Source organism: Vicia villosa, linkage group LG1 (genome assembly GCF_029867415.1).
Source record: "Vicia villosa cultivar HV-30 ecotype Madison, WI linkage group LG1, Vvil1.0, whole genome shotgun sequence".
Taxonomy (NCBI): Eukaryota; Viridiplantae; Streptophyta; class Magnoliopsida; order Fabales; family Fabaceae; genus Vicia; species Vicia villosa.
The window spans coordinates 189,677,839-189,686,432 of record NC_081180.1 but is presented as its reverse complement, the minus strand read 5'-3'; positions in this window follow the sequence as shown (position 1 = coordinate 189,686,432).

Sequence of the window (8,594 nt, the reverse complement as noted above, 5' to 3'; positions counted from 1 at the left end):
ATCAACAAATCCAGAACATCTGATAAGAAAATAAATACACATTTCAAATCTAATCCATATATCAGATCTTCTCATCCTTTCATTCTAGGCATAAATCCATACTGATATTCTTCAGAATGAACTTAAACCTATCTTCAGCAAGGGGTTTTGTGAAGATATCATCCCACTGATGTTCTATATCCATAAAGTTTAAAGAAAGAACACCCTTCTGAACATAGTCCCTAATAAAGTGATGTTTAATCTCAATATGTTTAGCTTTAGAATGTAATATAGGATTCTTAGATAAACGAATAGCAGAAGTATTATCACAGAACATAGGAATGTTACTCTCATGTATCTGATAATCTTCTAGCTGACTTTACATCCAGAGCATTTGTGTACTACATTCAGCAGCAGCAACATATTCTGCTTCTGTAGTTGAGAGTGCAATGGTAGCTTATTTCTTGCTGTACCAGGAGATCAGGTGACTACCCAGAAACTGACAGCTTCCAAAAGTGCTTTTCCTTTCAACTCTATCTCCAGCGTAATCAGCATCGCAATATCCTACTAAGTTGTTGTCATACCCCAAAATTTGCCTTCCATATTCCATTCACAATGACTCAAAGTTCAAGATTCAGTCCCAAAGATTACTCATTCAAAAGTCCAGATGATCCACAGTCAACTAGTTTAACCTAAAAGTCAACCATAATCAGAGCATAGTCAAAGCCTCCCAATTTTGGTCAACATCAAGTATGTAAAGCATAACCATCATTTGATCAAAGATTGATCATGATTCCATTAATAGAAACTCAGAGATGAACAAATACAAAAAGGTTCAAATTAGGGTTTCTTAGGAGAAAGTCAACCCAACTTTGACTGGGCATAACTTTCACATGGAACATAAAAAATCCCTCACTCAAGGCCTATTTTGAAGGAAATTGGATTCCCTACAACTTTGTCTCTCACAAGCCAGGGCTAGAAATGATTCATTTGAGAGATACAATGCAAAGGATTACAGGTCATTTTCAGGCATCCTTCAAAAGCAGTTTTTTCCCAAAAAGGATATGATCAAGATAAAAGCTCCAAATGGAAAATATATTCCAAAGTGGCTTATAGAGGACCTCTTGAGGTTTCCAAAAAGTATTAGAACTCCCTCATAGCTTAAAAATTGAGTGAGATATGCTTAATCAAAGTGGGGTGATTTTGGAGGACCAAATGTGAAAAAAGAAGGTTCAAATTGAGAAATTTTGCAAATGGGCCTATGGTTTTATGATCTAAACTTGGTCCACAAGATATTTATGCTACCCAAAGTCATATGCCACGAAATTAGATATATTACTTGATTTTTTAGAATTTTATTTCATTTTTATGTTTTAATTAAGATAGAAAATCAAATATTTTGGCAAAAGATGCATTTTGATTGTTTCCAATCAATATTTATGATCAAATATCATCTAATTTTCGTGCACTATTGATTGAGGAAAGAATTGGTACAAATATGGCCAAAATAGAAAGTTATTATTCAAGAATAAAGTCAATTTTCTCAAACTTACAAGATTGGATTCAAAGAGGTTTTGGACTATTTTTCCTAACCTAATCCAGTGCCTATAAGTACCTAATGCAAACCACGTGAATAGGGGTTGGAAAATCGGATCAGGGCTAGACTTGCAAAAAATGCAAATTTCTTCAAGAAACTCTAATTCGGTTTCAAGGATCTAGAGCTTTTCCAAGGGATTTGAAGATTGCAAACGCTTCCTTGGAGAATTCTGATCGTGTTGGGATCATTACGCGTCATCAACAACCCCAGAACACTCTCCAAATCGTCAAGGTACGTGCTTCTGAAAACTGAGTCGATTGGCTCGTGTCTTGCATTCTCATGGACTTATGATTGCATATTGTGACTGTACTTGATGTCGTGAACGTGTATGCATAAGTAATTGGGTTTCTGGGCGTGTTTCGTACGAATCACCATTGTTGAACAAACTAGGGTTCGTGAGTTTAATTTGGGGATTTCTGATAAGGATAAAATTAGGACAAGATAATAATGTGGTTGGAATCGCATGATGAAAATAGAGGGATTAAGGGGGTTGCGAAATATTTATATGCTAGGGTGATCTAATCGCTATTTTCCAAACATTTGCTTGCTACGAAAAATTCCAAGCAGATTCGTAGCAAATCTGCAGAAATTTACAGGTCTTCTTGGGGAAGACGATGAGGTGGCATCCCACCACTGGCCCATTTAAAAACTGGCGCGCGTTTCATAGGATTCAGATCTTGACTTTGTATTTCATATGTCTGGAGTGTTTGTTTAACGCGTGTGTACGCGTGGTGTGTTGGTGACGAAGGACGCTGGTGAGGGGGAGGTCATGGGTTCGAGCCTCCCCTTCGCCTATTTATTTTTCTGGATTTTCTCATGTGATTCTGTGTGCCTGCTCCCCTATGGTGCATCATGCGCCCCACAAATCGGACCATAGGATCATAAACCCTTAGATCCAACGTGCCTAGCCTTGGTCCTTATACCATACACTCTAGTCACAGCCACACTGGATTCAAACCTCAATAAAACTTAATTAATTTTAATTATTTATTTTGTTTGTTTTAATTGAAATATTTTTTTAATATATTAATTATATAATAATTTTTTTTATAAAATTAGTATATAATATTTATATTAAAAATTTTAATTTGTTGTTCGTGCCGATTAAATCGATTAATCGCTATGGTCAACGATAATTTTAATTAAAATTCTATTTAAATAAAATACAAATCAAATTATATTCGATTAAATGGTTGCAATTATCTTATTGATTGTGATGATTAATCCTCCCTTGTTCTAAATTTAATTTGTTATTATTTGTAATCGTATTAATCGGTTATGAGGGGTAACAATACAAAATAAAATTCACAAAAATAATAAAACACATTAATTCATTATTAGTGATAATCGAATCAATCGATTTGAATTGGTAATGGTGCAAAACCCCTAATCTCTTAACTATGGTGATCAAACCTATTGATCATTGCGGTTAATTGTGCCAAATCAGGGTTGTACGCCCGAATCTTAAAATATTTCTTAAATCCATTCAAAACTACAAAATCATCAAACTACGAAAGGCCATTCAAAAAGCCTCTAAAAAACATTTCTAATCAAATTCAATTCTAATGGCGTACAACCCTCCCCGAACTACGTAGACTCTGATCCTCCCTAAGGAGGTACGTAGGCACTTGGCAACAAGGCGAGTCCCCCTCTTTAAATTTCTAATCATATCAATACAATTCTGTTTGCCACCTTTCTTTATGAACCCTGCCATGAAACCCTGATCTTTGAAATATTAGCCTTTAGGAAAGGGTTGAGGGTGCCTAACACCTTCCCTCAACCTGATTATAATAACTTACCCCGATCTCTAAACTGCGTAGGGTTTCCTATTCGCCCTTCAGAATAGGTGGCGACTCTAAAAGCTAAATTTTTAGGCAGGTTGCTACAGTTGTACTCTTCAGATCTTCTGTAGACTAAACCAACATTAGTAGTACCTTTCAGATACCTCGGAATTCTCTTAACAACAGTTGAGTGAGATTCTCTAGGATCTGATTGGAATCTAAAGCACAAGCATACACTGAATAAAATATCAGGTCTAGAAGCAATAAGATATAGAAGAGATCCAATCATACCTCTATAGAGTTTCTGATCAACCTTCCTTCTTACCTCATCCTTACCTAATACACACGTTGGATGCATTGGAGTCTTTTCTTCTTTACTTTTAGACAGATTAAACTTCTTCAGAAGTTCTTTCACATACTTGGTTTGATGAACATAAGTTCCTTCAGAAGTTTGATTAATCTGAATGCTTAGGAAGTACTTGAGTTCTCCCATCATGCTCATTTCAAACTCTGCCTGCATAGACTTAGCAAACTCCTTTCCAAGTGTAGTATTAGATGTTTCAAATATGATATCATCAACATAAAATTGGCAAATTAAAATATCCTTTTTAAAGGTTTTACAAAAGAGAGTTGTATCCACTTTTCCTCTAGTGAAACCATTATCCAGAAGGAAAGAACTTAATCTTTCGTACCAAGTGTCATACCCCAAAATTTTCCCTCTAATATTCAATCGAAGGTTCCTCAATTGCCCAAGAGCACTCATGGTTCTATCAGACAAATCTCCTCCTAATCCAGGATCCCCATAACTAGGGTTTGCACTTCATCAAAAGAGTTTGAATCTCTAAGGCCTCAAATGGATCTCAAGGTGCCTCATATGTCTCAAAGCATCTCCATGTCAAAAGTCAAGCTTCGATTTCAAGGACTGTTCACTCAATGGCTCAGACGATCAATAGTTGACTATATTGACTTAAAAGTCAACTATAGTCAAACTTCAAGACTTTTGGTCGACATCAAGTATTTGAGGTTATATCCATCATTTGATCAAAGGTTGATCATGATCCGTTAATAAAGACTCAGAAATGAACAAAGTCAAAAGGTTCAAATTAAGGGTTTTTTATAGGAAAAGTCAACTCAACTTTGACTGGTCATAACTTCTACATGGAGTATCAAAAATTCATTACTCATATCCCATTTTGAAGGAAATTGAATCCTCTACAACTTTGTCTCTCACAAGCCAAGGCCAGAAATGCACCATTTGAGAGATATAGTACAAAAGATTAAAGGTCCTTTTTAAAGGTCAACCGAAAGAAGTTTTTTGTCAAAGGGCATATCATCAAGATAAAATCTCCGAATGGAAAATACGTCCCAAAGTGGCTTGTAGAGGACATCCTGAGGTTTTCAAAAAGTCCTAGAACTCTCTCATATCTTAAACATTGAGGGAGATGTGCCTCGTCAAAGTTGGTCGATGTTGGAGGGAAAATGTGAAGCAAATAAGGGTTAAACTTGGATTTTTCCCAAATGGGCCTATCCTTTTATGATCCAAACTTGGTTATGAGGTTACTAAGAAGCCCCAAACTCAATCCCATGACCATTTGACTTTTATTTTAATTTTAGTGAATTTTTATTCATTTTAAACATAATTTAAATCAAAATAAATAAAGGAAATGTGCAAGATTTGTTTTAGTTTTGATTTCTAATCAAATTCAATCACTTAAATGCCATAATCTCCATCCAATTTCGTGCTAAATCAGATTGGTAAGATTATATTAGAATTGAGCACATTTTAGAAATATTTTCAAACTAAATCTCTTCAAAAATGGCAACCATGGATTCAAGGATATTTGGTCCAAGATTAGTGACCTAATTCAGTTTCACATATATACTGAACAAGTGCAGATGCCAAGGGGAGGTTTTTTTCTGGCCTCCAAAACCGTAAACACATTAAAAAAAACAATGAAAATGTCAAGATCGTTTTGGTGGTTGGAGGTTGTTTCAGGGCGTTTTAAACATCTCAATCGATTCTTTGGTGCTCCCTGGTGCTATTGCAACCGTCGTCTACGATCAAAACATCCGGAATCATGGCATAAGGCTCATGGTTTTATTAAATTTTTCTTATGTGTCGATTTCCATGATTCTTGCGTGATTAGTATAATTTGATTGCATACATTGATTCACAATGATGTTACGAAGCTTTTGGCATATGTTAATTGGATTTTGGTTGCAGGTATAAGGTTTCACCATTTTTAGGGTCGTGAAACTTTAATTTGGGAACCACGGATAGAAGCAAAATTGGCCAAAATTAATAGTTCCATCGCATTCAGAGAGTGTCTTTTAGTTAATCGGGTATTTAATTGGGATTTATTTGCATCGTGTGATGAATTTGACATTGGCAGGTCTACAGCAACTCACAAGAACCATTGCCAAAAGCCTGTACTATTTTCCAGAATTTCACGAGGACGAAGAAGGCTTGGGGGCGCGCAAGTCATTTTTAAAATTTTGGCGTTTTGTTTCGTTTTTATCATTATGGGTCCGTTTACTAACACTGAGCGACGTTTGGTTTGGTGGTGAAAGGAAGCGCATAAAAGTCTTGGTGCGTTAGGGAGGGGGTTCGATCCTCACTCCCTACATTATTTTGTGGAATTTCTTTGGTTCTTCCTATATGCAGATCCTACGCAACAAGCCCATACGTTCCTACATGCATCCTCGTATCACAATTGTTGGATCTCCAGCAAACAGGATCCAACGCTCTACAGCGTGAGGTTCCACCATGAACACTCAAGAGCCAACAGCACAGGATTGCTGCCCCAAGTGTTATTATATATTTTTATTTACTTTTTTTTTTCTTTTTTGTTATTTAATTGTTTAGATTAGAAATTAATTATTTATATTTAATCTAATTAAATTAATAATATAATTAGATTAGGATTATGCTAGCAATTAGGGGTTAGAAGTATCTCCCCGATTTATTTTGGTTGTCCGATTTAATTTATTTAATCAGGTTTAAACCACTATTAAATCACAAAACCCTAGAAGTCGATCAATGCATCAGGGTTTGCCCAATCCCACTGTCCAAAAACATTAATCCTCAATCAATTTTCTCTTCGATCCGACTATACCTATCAGTCGCATTGTGGAGAAATAAATTGAATCTAATTAATTTATTTATTAATATTAATTATGATTTAATGGGTTCTTGGCTAATTCTCTCCTCGATCCAACTAAACCTATTGGTCGCATTGACGAGAGATAAAATAATAAAACATAAATAACGAAATTCATTATCATGTAATAACCAAATCTATTGGTTATGAGAGGTGATGATAAAACATGAGATTTAATTACAAAATTAAAATATACTTTATTTGCTGCTCGTGACGACCGAATCTATCGGTCAGAATGGCCAGCAAAACATTATCTAATTCGTTAATTATAATGATCAAATCTATTGATCATCGCACCTAACGAAGACACATCAAACCAGGGTTGTACGCCCAAATCTTAAAACACTCCTTCAAACTACGGATTTTCATCACTTCGATCAGGCAACTCAAAATGCCTTGCAAACCATAAAACTCAAAACTACGATAAGGCAATTTAAAAAGCCTTCAAACACCTTCATATCAAATTCTAAGGCGTACAACCTTGTTCCCGAACTACGTTGACTCTGATTCTCCATAAGGAGATACGTAGGCACTTGGCAACAAGGCGAGTCCCCTTCCCCTAAATCCTAAATAGGTTCAAATCTTACCATTCACCCTTTTCATTTCCTTAGCTATTGCCTTAACATTTTAGCCATAAACCTTATCTTCGATAAAACTTTAGGAAAGGGTTAAGGGTGCCTAACACCTTCCCTCGACCTGATTATAATAATCTTACCCAGATCTTTATACTGCGTAGGGTTTCCTATTCGCCCTGGTAGAATAGGTGGCAACTCTAAATCTTTATTTTTTTATAAGTATTTAAATTTTATTTATTTATTTATTTGCAATTTAATTTATTCACAGCAATTCATTATTTACCGCAATTTAATTAAATATTTGAATATTTGTTATTTTATCACATTTCTTTTGGGATATATAAATTGCTGTTAAACCTAAGCGTGAGAATTATATTTAAGACCAGATGGGAATTACATCGCCTACGAGTCTTATTACAATTCCACTCTGAGTGGGTTGAATATCCGGAAATGTCTGATATGAAGCTTGACTTTGTTGAGGGCATGACTTGGTATTTAGCTGATCTCTCTAGGAACCTACCCCTAAAACTCGAACTTCATGGATAAATAAGCTGTTCTAAAATCCAAAGAGAGAAAAAGTCCGGCGGCAACGAACGACCCCATGAGACCTTCTAGAACATACCAATGGGAAGGGTAGGCACCCTAAGCCGTTACTTCGAACCTATGAACCTAGGGCTTATGTGCTTATGGGCTTATTATACGTGTGCAATTTATATATTGCGAATGTCTTGCGTTTTAATTTTTGCAGGTATTCCTACGTGTTCCCTGGCTTGCAGGGACTCTATTTCCAAGACCATGTCCTTCCCATGAAGGACACCTCCATTTATGCGCGTCAATTGGCCTCTCGATGGCCATGAGACCTAGTGACTGTCTTGAACAGTCACCCCGCGCCTGCATCTACGCATTCCCTAGCCTGTAGGGATTTTCTTTTATATCTTTGTATTTTTACAACTACGTGTCATTCCCACGAAGGACATCTTCGTTTACGCACGTTGATTGGCCTCTTGATGGCCATGAGACCTAGTGACTGTCTTGAAGCGTCACCCTGTGCTTACATCTATGCATCCCCTAGCCTGTAGGGATTCTATTCCTTCGTACGAAGGACATCTTCGCTAGCATACGTCAATTGGCCTCTCGATGGCCATGAGATTTAGTGACGGTCTTGAACGGTCACCCCGTGCTTGCTCCTACGAATTCCCTAGCCTGTAGGGATTTTCTTTTATGTCCATGTGTTTTTACGATGACTTCGTCCTTCCCCTGAAGGACGTCCCCATTAACGCACGTCGATTGGCTTCACAATGGCCATGAGATCTAGTGACTGTCTTGAACGGTCACCCCGTGCTTATTCTCACAAACCCTCTAACTTGTAGGGTTTGGATTTCCATTTGTGCATCTTCAATCTCTAGCCTGTAGGGATTTCACTTCATTCGATATCATCCTTAGATAGGTTGTGTTCCGCATAGAGAACCTTCCCACGAGGGACAACTTCATTGGTACGAAT